Genomic DNA, 14340 nt, shown 5'->3' with positions numbered 1-14340 from the left:
ACTTCATGTCAATTCCAGGCAAAATTTACATAGATAATTGCATTGAGCTGGGCTTAAAGTCAGCCAGGTAGGCTATTTTCCATTCAAGAGAACTAGGAAAGCTGGGTGAGGAGAATCTTGCCTCAGCTCCTGCCAAAAGTCATTTTCCCAGCCTTTCCTAGGAGAACTCCACTTGCATGGATCTTAACCCCAGAGGGTTGCTGGCATCATGAATCATTGGCTCAACAGCTTTTCTTGATGATCATACCTGGTGTCAGATTCAGAATAATGTCAGTTACAGTCACGTAAGGTCTTAAATAGCAAGTTCCAATAATCAGAGTTTCGGGCAGGTTCAACTCTCAAGAGTCACATACCCTAGATAACAAGTACTGACTATAATTTCACATTGGCAACAGAAAGATTCATCATGAAAAATCACAATTTATCTTGATATAGCTAGTACTCATGGTAAGTAGATGCTTTTTCATCTGTAAGTACATTATATAAATGATTTTGCTTTCAGATGCTTAATAACAAACAACAAAGGAGTTGGGATGGGATGTGTAAATATCATAATCCCCAAGTGTATAAAGAGAACAGCTTATATGTAACATTGTCTATAGGAAAACATTCAGTTATTAACCATGTTCAAATGGATACAGACATAGATTACTGCTGTCAGAATCCCTTTAAACAATGAGAACATCTTTAAGGCAACTTTTAACTAGGTTGCATGCCTTTCAAGACATGCTCCACACATGATTCTAATCCCAGATTAAATAAAAACATAAACAAAATCAGATTTCCTGTTAAAGTAACAAAAGATAGCTCAAAGTCACTATTCTCCACTTACATAATGGACTGTGATGAAATCCTATTCCTTGAAACATAAACAAAAGAGGTTCTGACTTTAACCCCACAATTTAATAGATTTATATTTTTGGTTCTTGAGCTTCTCTACCTCTGTCTAATTATACTCACATCTTGTGAAAGAACGAGATACTTCAGGAACTGAATCTTATACATATGACAAGTTCAAGCACTAATTTAACTTGCTTAGGCTGTGGCAATAAATTAGCTTACAAATAAAATCTATCAGGCTTTCTAAAAAGCACACAAAAGATCTTTACTTAAACATGTAAACAAAAGAATTTTTCACTTAAACATTCCTTCCTAAAATTATATCTCTTTCTTAAAGAAGCTTAAAATTTATCCTGGTGTTAAAAATATAATCACCAAACTTTCACGAAGTAAATTGGGTGGAAACCTTTAAACTGACAGATTATCGCTCTCTTATTCAACCTTAAAGCAAAAAAAGAAAACCCACAAAACTTTAAAGTTGTAATTTATCAGAGTTAAGTTGGTATAAAATGTCTTTAAGTATTATAAATAAATCCCCCAATACTATAACAAAATAAACCCCTAATTGCCACAAAATTCTTAATTTCCACCTCCCCCTGGGGAAAAAGTGTTTGTAGTGTGGAGGAGATTCAGTTTTTCTAAGTGAAGCAATGCCAAAAACAAATGTCCAATTAAATTAATCTTATTACAATAACAAAGTTTACCAGGCATTTAAAAATTTATTCAATATCTTTCTCTTCTTTTGTCTTCTCCTAGAGTGTAACCTCATCCTGGCATAAAATATATTACTAGAAATTAAGAAAATAATTACATTCTGGAATCCCACATAGATAGTGAATATGTGATAGTTCACTTAAACCTCTAGAAAAACAAGTGGCCAATTGCTGTAAACCTCCAAATTAACACACACACACACACACACAGATTCTTAGGTGGAACTCACTCTAGAAGCAGGTTTGAAAATTACACCCCTATTTTTGCAAGAAGTATTTGTATCCCATTTACTCAGTAGGAATTCCATAATACAGCAAGGTCTTTCTTTATACAGGGTTGATGAGGATTTATGGCTAGGTGGTTTCAAGAATCCTTGTAAGTTCACAAAATAGATTTTATAAGGCCTTTTCTTTGTACATTTTCCCACAAATTAATCAATGATTAATTTTCCTTTTTAAAACACCCATGTAAATACATGATAGGTTTTTAACATTATGACAATAACTCCAAATAACTTAGTTAACAATCTCATAATTTTTCATAAGTGATAGCAGAATAATTTTAGATGAAACTTCCTCTTAAATATAGACAAAGCTTGGAAGTTTATAAGTTCTTAATTACATTACTTCATGTATTATAGCATATGGTCAGCAGGACTGATAAAATAACTTTACAGCTTTCTAAGCCGTTTTTAAACCTTCTTTTAATAGTACAATTCTTAACATAACAACATCCAGATTATAAGAGAAGTTGCTTTTCTAACAACATAGCTGATGCAAGTTTACCAGATTTCACAATATAAGATTTAGAAACACAACAATATCATAAACAATATCATGTATTTGAAACTTGAAATGAAACCCATTACCAATCAAGTGGCCTTAATGTAATATTTGCTCAATACCAGGCACTGTGTTAAGTATGTTACAAGTATGTGATTCTGACAATGACTCTGGGAGGTGGGTGCTATTATTATCCCCTTACAGAACAGTAAACTGAGGTAAGCAGATATAAGGGGACTTGCTTGGGGTCACACAGCTAATAAATTTCAAATCCAATCCAATTCAGATTTATAATCACTAATGGTAACATTTTGATTTCCAAGGCCCAATACTCTTATCACTTCAAAAGAAAAAAAAGATTATTATCTATAAATTCATATGCATTAATTTTTAAAAAAGACATGTGGTGATAATTTTCAGCTCCATCTTTTCCTCCACTTCCTCAAAGAGCTGGATCAATTCTCAATCCTGTGCCTCCTTTACTTTTCAGATAAGGAACTGACCTAAGTATTCAGCCAATATAGACATATACTTAGAAAGACATATAAAGTTTTACACACAGTTTGAATTCACACCTGTTATCATTAGGTTAGCATAAAGTGCCCTGGGCTGTGTTATGTTATTGCTTTTAGAATTTCTTGCTGTATGATTCTAGATGACTGATTTTTCACAGGAGAGTTTTCATGGGAGTAAATTAAATAATCCTCAATTTGAACAGTACAAGGAAACATTTAACCTTCTATATAATATTCACAGATCACAATAACCAAACCTTTTTAAACCATAACCATTAGTTGTGTGGTGTTAGCTTTAATATGGGCTTCCTACAGATTTATACTGAAAGGTGGGTGAACACAATTAACCAGATGATTATCTGACCTCATTCTTAGACTAAAGCTGGTTGAAGACTGATTTCTAAAAAAAATATTTTCCTTGGCAGTTTCTAGCTACTGATTTTTGATTTTTAATAACATATTTACTCCAGTCTTTTAACAAGTCCATAACCCAAAAGAAATAAAGAAGGGTTCACATTTATAACAATATTTCTAATACAATAAATTATCAAATTAATTTGAGGCACTTTTTTTTAACACATTACAAGCCTCATAACAGAGGTAACTTGGTTTAAAATTTCACAGTAACAAGTTTCCTGACCCATATAGTATAATAATAATAGTAGTAGTGGTAGATCATAATAAATTTCCCTTAAAATAAGACTAGAATAAATTCAATTACACTTGGATCTATTTTCTAATTGGTATCATATAGAATCTCAATTTCTAATTTAAATTAGTATTATATTTTACACAAGGGCTATTTGTTCCAGACATTTCATATTATGGAGTCACTATTTCCAGCTAATCCACTGTAACAGATTTCAAAAGTGGTAGTCTGATACTAGGCATTAATCTACCCCAACTATTATACTTCCCTTACCAATTGCATCCTGCACCTTAATCCACTGGTTTCTAATATTCCACTTATTTGTCTTTCTCTCATCTGCCTTTCCAACTTTGGCCACAGTCAAAAAGGAAGAAGAGAGAGATTCTCCTTTTTTAATTTTTAAAAGCATTGTAAGTTCTACTCCAGGATTCCCAAAGTTCCCAGTCATTTTTCCTCCCTCCTCTTTGTGAACAGCTATCCCCATTATTCACAACTAGTCTGGGCTCAGGCTGTGGGAGTGCAGTACACAGTCCCTTCCCTTCTTGGCTGGAGCAGCAGGATTTTTTCTAAATCTTTCTTAAAACAAATTCTAAAGAATGTTAATGCAACCCCCCAACCTGACCACAATTCAGGGCTGTGAAAGGAAAGGAAGGATCTTTTCTCTTAAACAATGAGGACAGTATGTTTTTGAGAGCCCTCTCACTAGTACGACTTTAGATTTACAAATCAAGTTTAAAATGGGCATCTGAATAAAATAACGAAAGTCCCATCTCTTATCTGGCATATATACATATATATACACACATATGTGTGTGTGTGTGTGTGTGTTTGTGTGTGTGTGTGTGTACACAAATCCCTTTTGCCAAGTGACTTTAAATGGCTATTTAATTTACCCATTAAAAAATCAATGGTAGCTTTCCCTCATTAGCCCTTGCAAGTTATGGTTGAGCTGATGATCCAAAAACAGAAACATAACTCTTTAAAATTAAAGCTACCCCTTTTGAAGCATTATAGTTTGGGGAGGTCTCACTCTACTTTTTCAGTTCTCCCCCACCTGACAAATACAGGTCATATCCTAAAGACAAAGACAAAACACAGACAAAAATGTACAAAAATCAAAGTTGAGATGTAAAAGCTACGTTCCTAGTTTTTACAACGTGCTCCCCAGGAGTAGTAGCTTTTATGAGAGTTGGTACCCTCCCAGCTGGCCTTGTTTTCCTTTAAACTGTACCTACAAGAAGCTTCCAGGTCATGGGTATGTAAACAATTGGACTGAAGTACCTACAGAGTGGTGTTAGACTTGAGATTTCCAATAGTAATCATAAATAAATAAGCCAAAGTTGCTGCAATTTCCCCAGAAAGCCAAAGGGAAGCACGCAGGGAGCTATCCATGGTTCCCAAATCAGGTCTTGATTCTCAAAGCCTGCTTTAAGAGTTTGATTCTTTGTGTATGGCTGTGGGTAGATAGCATGCCATAATAATCTTGAATTTGTAGGAGGGCATATGATACAGTGAAAGAAATACTGGATTGGAAATCAGGAAAGCTCAGGTACTATTCTTAGTCATAATACTTAGACCTATAGGACTTCTAGGAAATAACTTTCTTCATATATAAAAATGAGGTCTTGTAGATAGATGCTAAGGTTTCTCTCAGCTTGTGTCTGAATATATCACCCTGCCTATTCACTGTGCACCATGTAGCTTTGTCATCTGATCCTCTCTTAACTCATGGTGAAAAAGCCTTTAACCTTGGGACTGCTAGCAATCTTAGCCTGTCTAGACCAATGTCTGCGTGACCATGCTTCTCCTCTATGTCCTGCTTGTTCTATAACTCATTTCAACCTTTGGCTGGCTGATTATGACCTCTTCTGGAGTCCCTACCCCCCTGACCTGCCAGCGTCTCATGTAATATGGGACACAAAGTATATATACTTTGGGAATTCCAAAATTAATACATACTTTCATTTATCTGTAACCTGCTTCTTTCTGGGTTCCATTTATAGGGAAAATGTTGACTGCTGTAATTTTACTCTTCTTTATGGTCATTGACAATCTTCTTATCAAGAAAAGTGACTTTATTTAAAATTATATAGAGTCTAAAACTGATTCTAAACATCCTCTGCCTAGTCAAACATGGTATCATAAAACTGAAAGCCATTCTTTTTCAGTATAATGAGTAGCAATGGCCAAGAATTTGTTACTAAGTGACCAGTCTACTTGTGATAAGATTGTCCACACTTAGGTAGGTTGGTTCTCTGAAAGCATGCTCAACCTTTGTTGGTACCACACTTGGTACTTTTCAGCATCATAGAATCTGTCAGACCCTGTGATCTACTAGTGTAACTTTTGAGATCCCAAGGCTATCTCCATACCACAATAAGATTCTGGAGTTGAGGAACTTTGTAGATGTAACAATATGACCATCAAGATCAATCATAATTTTCCACCCCTGATCTATGGGCTGTCGCTAGTTGGGGGTAAATTTTCATTTTTTAAAAGTTTTTTACTGTCTAAAGTTTAACTTACATAAGCTTTAAATGCACTGAATTGTTTCTTTTTCCTATATCCAGCTCCTCCTACCCTTGGCTTCACACTTCTGTATCACTCCTAGACTTGGCCATATAAACCATAGAGAGCTGCCTTACTAAGGCTGTAGCAGAAAGGAGTAGTCTATGGTAGAGAATTTAGATTATTGTTCATTCTTTGAATTTTTTTGAAGTGTGCAGCATAGTTTTGGATGGTAAACACTGGTATAAATGATAAAATCTCAGAAATTTGGAGGAAGAAGCAACTTCCTTTGAAAATTTAAGCATAAACAGTAAGCTTAATGATAATAATCTTAAAATTTAAGGATAACAGATTCCCAGTCAGAGGTGGAGTACACTTAACAAGGGCTGGTAAAGATGCATGGCAAATCTAACAAAAAGACTTAACATTTTAGTTTAAAACTAAAATGGACAGTGGATAGAGAAGACTATGTATATCCTTCAAGTTACATACCAACATAGCACACTGTGTGGCATATAGTAAGTACATAGTAAATGTTTGTTGTCTGTTGGCCACCATAAAGAGTATCCCTATAGCAATCAGGACACTCACAAATTCACAGAAAACAAAATCCAAGGACACAGCTAGTAGAAAAATACTTTTACTCTCAAGTGTCTATGTGCAAATGCCCTTTGTTTGACAGCAAAGATTTAGAAGTCCTAACACAAAGGGAAAAATTTTACTTTTTAGGTGTCACTGAGATTTGGTGGGATAAAACCCATGACTAGACTAGGGTTCTGGATTATTGCACTTTATTAAAGTAAAAAGGAAAGCAGCACATTAAAAGAGTACACTCAGGGGAGGAAATCCAGGAACCAGAACAAGTAAGAGGATGACTAAATTAAGAGGAGAAAAAAAGAGGATGGTATTCCAGTAAGGAGAACAAAAAAGTTACTTCATGGGATGATAGTCCTTTAAAATAAGTTACTCTGCCAGCTTATTAAAAAAAACTGGGGAAATATTGAAGCAGGATAAGAAGGAACACATTAAGCTCAAATTTGATTTTATGCACCATGCTTCTGAGAATTTTATGGTTAAACTTATTATGATAATTTGTGAGGCTTAATGAGAGAATAAGAAACTGAGGAACAGATTGGAAGGATCTTGGCTGAGACATAAGAATGACTTAATGGCATATTATAGATTTTTGTAAAATGAAAATCCTAAAATAAAGGAAGTTCTTACCAATGGTTTAAGAATGAAAGTAAAGTGCCTTGTCTACACATGACTATTTTGTGAAAGAAACATTTAACTTTTTGATGTTTTGGAATAGGTTTTTTTTTTAATCAGCTGTGTGAAAGGTGACTGATAAAGGCACAAGTCGTGGGTAACATAGGTAAAACATTCCATCATGTATTAAATCATATATAGGGAGAGGATTCTGGGAAGATGATGGAGTAGGTCAGAAAATTTCTAGTTCTCAATATTTTCCTCCATAAAAGAGGTAAAATAGTGCCTCAGATCAAACATCGAGCAGTGAGAATAAATAAGAGAAGGAGCAAAACAGGGGTCCTCCTGGGACAATCTTAGAAGATCTGAAGAAAAATCCCAGGATGAGGTTTCCTCCTTATGGAGAGTAAACAGCTTCAGGCTAGTGACTGCTTAAACAACAAGTGGCAAGCCCTGGGGCTAGCTGGGTTGGGAGGCTGCATTGGCCCCAGCCACAAGAACTTGTACCCCTGAGACAGTGAGGGGAGTTGAGCATCTGAGCTGGGGAAGATCTAGGGAGTCTCTGCTGACAAGGAATGCCAGATAGCTATGCTCCAGAGAGCAGAGACCTTTGGGAGTGAGGCAGAACCAACATACATATGCCCAGTGAGTGCAGAAGCAGTGGAGTGGGACACTGCTGGCTGTGGACACTTACAGGAAGCTGGAAGTGTTGGTTTGAGTTGAAGGTCAAAGGGGAGGACTGAAGAGGATCTGAGGCCAGAGCCACCATCCTCCAAACCCCAGGTCTAGAGGTGATTATAAAAACTAAACTATTAAAAAATGCACAGGCAAAGAAGAAAGGATACAACCATAGAGAGCTATTATGGGAGAGAAGACCAGGGTTCATATTCAGGAGAGGATACTGAAGCAAATAAACACTCTTCTACCCCAAAGAGTAATGTCAAATGGTCACCTGCCCAAAAAGAATTCATTGAAGAACTTAAAAAAGAATTTAAAAATCAAATGAGAGAGATTGAGGAAAAATTAAAGAGAAAAATAAGAATAATCCAAGAAAAAACAAGATTGTGAAAGGAAAGTCAACAAATTAGAAAAGGAGTTCCAGAATCTTAAGGAAGAAAGTGATACCTTGAAAATCAGAATTGGGCAAGGGGAAGCCAACAAAATAAAAAAAACCCAAAATATGAAGAATAAAAAAAAACAGAAGAGAATGTAAAACATCTCACGGCAAAAACACCTGATCTGGAGAACAGATCAAGAAGAGAAAACATAAGAATAATCAGACTACCTGAAAGCTGTGATCAAAAAAAGAATCTTGATACAATAATACAAGAAATAATTAAAGAAAATTGTCCTGAAGCATTAGAACAAGAGGGGAAAGTAGAAATAGAAAAAAATCCATTGATCACTACCTGAAAGAGATCCTATGAGTAAAACTCACAGGAATATTATAGTCAAATCTGGAAACCCCTAGTTCAAGGACAAACTATTACATGCAACAAGAAGAAAACAATTTACATATGGTGGTACCACAATTTGAATCACAAAAGACCTAGCAGTGGTGACCCTAAAAGATTGCATGTCTTATAACACTATATAACAAACAGAAAAAGAACTGGGCTTCTGAAAATATCATACCCAGCAAAGCTGAGCATAATTCTGAACAAAAAAACAGACATTTAATGAATTGTCAGACTTTCAGGACTTTGTTAAAACAACAACGATAACAACCTGAACTATAAGGTACACACTAATGACCAATTACAAAAAAACTCAGGATAGAATGTTTACCTTTTATGCATGTAAAATATAATGTCTGAGCTTGTTATTAGTGATTAGGTAGTTTATAAGAAAGACTGGGGTAGACCTGAGTATGATATGACTTAAGAAAGTAAAACAGTTCAAGAACAGCTAAAAGACTAACTATCTTATACAAAAGATGTGGGAGAGGAAGAACTAATACAGAGGGATTAGATAGAGGAGTAGGCTATTAGTTCTGGAAACCTACTTTCATCTAGAATGAGTTCAAGAGGGAAAAACACATATACATCTAGAAGAGTATAAAAGTCTAAATTTAGAAAGAAATAAAACTCTAAGGGGATAGAGAGAGGGTTGAGGATAAAGAAAGGATCTTTAGAGGGGAGGGTAAGGGAATATGTTAAAAGTGGGGTATAGAAGGGTGTTTAGATTTAGGGAAATGGCAGGATAAGGGAGGGATCACTGGAGGTGGGGGTAGATTAAATAATAGGAGGGCAAGGTAGCAGGTAGAAGTAAAGTAGAGGAGTTAGGAGAGAGAAAAAAAGAAATATGCACAAACATAAAAACAAAGATTAGGATTAGATTCTGTTAGGGAAAGTATATGTTTATATATGTATGTGTATATATGTGTGTATGTGTGTGAATATATTAATATATATCAATATGTATGTATGTACGTATGTATGTATGTATGTATGTATGTATGTATCTATCCATGCTTAATTGTAGCCTGGGGCGAGGGGGAGGGAGGAGGAAAGGGGAAGAAAGAACGAAGTAAAAAGTGTATAGTAGAGAACAAAATAAAACTTTTAAGGAAGTAAAGAAAAGATGGACAGCTTTCAACATAACATGCAATATTTAATATATAGGCTTTCTTGAAATGGGAAGTTATTGTTATATGTTCTGAATCCTTTCCTACATTCTGCTGTGCACATGACATGTTTTTTTCTTTTCTTTTATATTTGTTTAATATTCAAGTTTATATAATGCTTTTTAATTCTGTATTTAAATTTTAGTATTTGTCTAAAGTAAAAGAATTAAAAATCATATATAACTTTATTCAAGAATTTAACATATTGAAAATGGCAAACATTTACTGAATACCCACCTACTATGCGTAAAGCAATTTACTTGGTGGTGGGCATACAAAGGGAAAAAAAACCTTTACAATTCTTAAACAGTCCCTATATTCAAGGGGCTTATGTTCCGCAGTGTGAAAGTGTCTAAATGGATTAAATAAATACAAGACAATTTGAAGAAGGAGAGAGGGCATTAATAAGTAAACAGTTTAGGAAAGTTTGAGCTAAGGATTCTAAGACAAAGAGAGGCAAAGAGAAAATGTGTCCCAAAAAAGGGTCAGTTAGTGAGATGGCACAGAGGTGCTAGTGGAGCATGCTCTCTTCTCTTGGATGAAAGGGGCAGATTACAGTTATGAAAGGATATGTTATTGGACACAGCCAATGGGTTAGTTCATTTTGTTTAACTGTATTTTTTTTACTGTTTTGCTTTATTCTTTTTTCCATTTTTGCAGTCATTGTGTGTACTATTTTCCTGGTTCTACATCATTTAGCATCACTTCATATGTTTCTCCATAGGTATGGGGATAGTGATCTCTGGTTTCATGGGTATAGGTAAGTCTCAGATGGCAAAGTTCCCTTTACCAGTTCAGGTCAGGATCTTCTCTAGAACTTACAATATTAGAGAATTGCCTAGAGCACTAAGAATTTAAGTAACTTTTTACACAGCCACTACATGTCAGGTCATCCTGGCTTCAAGGCTAGTTCTCTATCCCTTACATCATGCTGTTTCTCTTTTCCATGATTCTTTATAGTCTTCAGAATATTTGTGATTTCTCATGGTATAGTAATATTCCATTATATTTATGTACTATAATTTATTAATCCACTTACAAAGCTGCGGCCCCTCTACTATTTCTAGTTAGAAACACACACATACACACAGCAACAACTAGAGTTATTCTTTCTTTTTTAAAAAATAAATTTTTATTGGCATATTTTTACATCTCCAAAATTTTCCCAAGTGTCACTCTCCTTTCCCCCAGAGAGACACTCCATATAACAAATAATATTTTTAAAGGCAAAAAGAGAAAAAAATAAGCAAAACTGAATAATACATCAGAAAAGTGAAAATATGTATAATATACTATACTCCTCCTTCCTTTGTAAAAGGGAGAGAGACCTTTCAGACAGCTACTAAAAACATCTTTACCAAAGCTATTAAAAAGTAAAATATTATTTTCACAAAATAGCCAAGTCTAGGTAGGACACTTTACCTTCATTCTTAAACCATAGGTAAGAATATACTTAACTTCAGTTATTTTACAAAAATCCATAGTGTACCCTTAAATTAGTCTGACATCCCTCTCCCCCATCATATTTCTTCCTTTGAATTATCCTCATTCTCCTTAATTTGATTTATTTTGTTGATATTTCCATTTCCATTGTTGTAGTCATTGTGTGTATTGTTTTCTTGGCTCTATTTACATCACTCTGCATCAGTTCATATAGCTCTTTCTATGCTTCTCTATATTCATGATATCCATAATTTCTTATTGTACAGTAATATTCCATTACATTAATGTACCACAATATGTTTAGCCATTTCCCAATTGATGGGCATCTACTTTGTTTCTAATCTTTAGTACCACAAAAAGTGGTGCTATAAATATTTTGATGTGTATATATAGGGCTTGCTTCTTACCAATGTCCTCTTTGGGGTATAAGCCTCATAAAAGATTCTCCAGGTTAAAAGCTATGGATAGTTTAATCACTTTCTTAGAATAATTTCAGATTGTTTTCCAAAATGGTTATACTGATTCACAATTCCACCAATAATATACTAGTTCCCCCATATAGAACAACAATATTTATCACAGCATTTTTGTAATAGCAAAATACTGTGCCTTTCACAGTAACTTGATTAATAAATATTCAGTTAATTTGATTTTGGTATGGATCTCTGAATTCATAATAGCAAACTGTGCCTATCTTCCCATAACAACTCCAACATTGACTATTCCCATTTTTTCCATCTTTTCCAATTTGTAGGGTATAAAAAGTAAATCTCAGAGTTGTTTTCATTTGCATTTGTTTTATTAGTGATTTGGAACATTCTTTCATGTAGTTAGCAGTTTGTTTCTCTCCTTTTGAAGAGAACTCTTTGTTCATATCCTCCACTTGTCTATTGTGTGTTAGGTCATTTTTCAGTTATGTCTCACTCTTCATGACTCCATTTGAGGTGTTCTTAGCAAAAATACTGGAGTGATTTGCGATTTCCTTTTCCAGCTCATTTTCCAGATGAGGAAACTGAGGCAAACAGGGTTAAGTGACTTGTTTAGGGTTACATAGCTGGTAAGTGTTTGAGGCCAGATTTGAACTCAAGAAGAGTTGTCCTGACTCCAGGCTTGGCACTCTATCCACTATGCCACCTAGCTGTTCCTATTGTTAGGAAATGGTTTTTGGTCTTTTCTCTCTGAGTGTATATGTGCCCCCCATATATATGTATGTATATATAATATATGTGTGTGTGCATATATATTAGCATATGTATGCTTATGTTAATTGTTTATATATCTTCAATACCATACTCTAATCTGGGAACTTTGATACAGTGATTTCTCCCTCCTGCCCCCACACACCTTTCCTTCTCATCCTAGGTGCATTAATTTCATTTGTGCAGAAGCTTTTCAGTCTTATGTAATCAAAGTTTATTTTTTAGGTTTGGTTATTTGTTAACTTTCCATTGTTGAATACATATTCAATTCATAAATATGCTCTCTTTCTATTTTGTTACTATATGTTTTTAGGAATATAATTTTCCCCCTGAGGACTGCTTTAGCTGTATCTGGGAAAAAACTATATGTTGTTCCATCATTATAAATTTTTTAGGGGGATAGCTAGAAAAGAATTCTATTCATGATGACAGTCAGACAGGAAGGTTCATGATTTGTCTCTTTATTCGGTGACTCTCTTGCCTTCTTACCTTCCTTCCTCCTATTCACAATTAAGAACATATATATATATATGTATACATACATATGTATACATATATATATACACACACACACATATATATATGTATTACAAAGAAAGACTGGTTGTAATTTTATAGCAAGGATAAACTAGACTTTAACAGTAATAATACTGATAATTAACATTTATGTAGCATTTAAAGGCTTGCCAAGTTCTTCACATATATTACTTCAGTTGATACTCAGAACAACCCTGGGATGTAGGGGCTATTTTTATGCCCATTTTATATATGTCTCTCCCAGTCATGTTTGCTTCTCAGAGATCTGAAAAGGCCAAATGTGCAAGTGGGGGAGATTTCAAGACAACTCAAAACTATATTCTTAGTCCCCATACAAATCCCCTGCTGGAACGTGCCTTCTCTCACTCTTCATCGAAAAACTGAAACTAGACTCATCACAGTAAGCTTCTTCTTCCTGAATTCTTCTCTCTTAGCCAAGGGGAAGTTACCTTGCTTGGATTAAAAGCCTTTGGAAGACTCTCTCAGCCTTCTGGGCTGTGAATCACTTTTAGTTTCCTTTACCTATACATTGTATACTTTGTATTTACTTTCATGCATATTTTATCTCCTCTCACCCCTTATTAGAATGTAAGCTCCTTGAGGGCAGAGACTCTATTTTTTTGGTCGTATCTCCAGTGCCAATCACTGTAATTTGATTAATAAATATTCAGTTAATTTGATTTTGGTATGTATCTCTGAATTATTTATATTGTATGGTATAAACCTCTGAATTATATGGATTCTATAAGTATGTAAAACATAACTACCTGTTATATATTATTTTAAGGTTTGCAAAGTACAAAATAAACTTCTCATTTTATCCTTATGGCAACTGTGCAAGGTATATATCAAAGCTAGAGTGCATACAAAATTTTTCTTTACCCCTAGTTCGACCAATGATGGATTCAATCTTCTTTTAGATTTTCAGGTGTCATATGAAAGCTGTCTTATCACATTATAGTTGTATCTTGTTCAAAGTTGTGAACAACACTATAACCCTGTTCCTCTTTTGGCTCCTCTCTTCTTAGTCTTAGGCTCTATCACTCTGATCATTTTAAATACTTTATAATAAAAACTATTAAAACTAAGAAAGTACTTCAGGAATATTGAGGCCAGGAAGTTTGAGTATCAACTTTCTTCTGGTATGCTCATTACCTAAGTCCTGTGTTCACTCAGAGTTTTCAAACATTTTAAGTCATCATTAACTTCTTCATTTTTTGGAGCTTATCAGTTAATTGACCATGTATGTTAATATTCACTATATACCTACCATGAATAGTTCATTGTACTATGTGTTAGATGGATTTATAGTTAATAA

Source organism: Trichosurus vulpecula, chromosome 2 (genome assembly GCF_011100635.1).
Source record: "Trichosurus vulpecula isolate mTriVul1 chromosome 2, mTriVul1.pri, whole genome shotgun sequence".
Classification (NCBI taxonomy): domain Eukaryota; kingdom Metazoa; phylum Chordata; class Mammalia; order Diprotodontia; family Phalangeridae; genus Trichosurus; species Trichosurus vulpecula.
Note: the sequence above shows the minus strand (reverse complement) of the source record.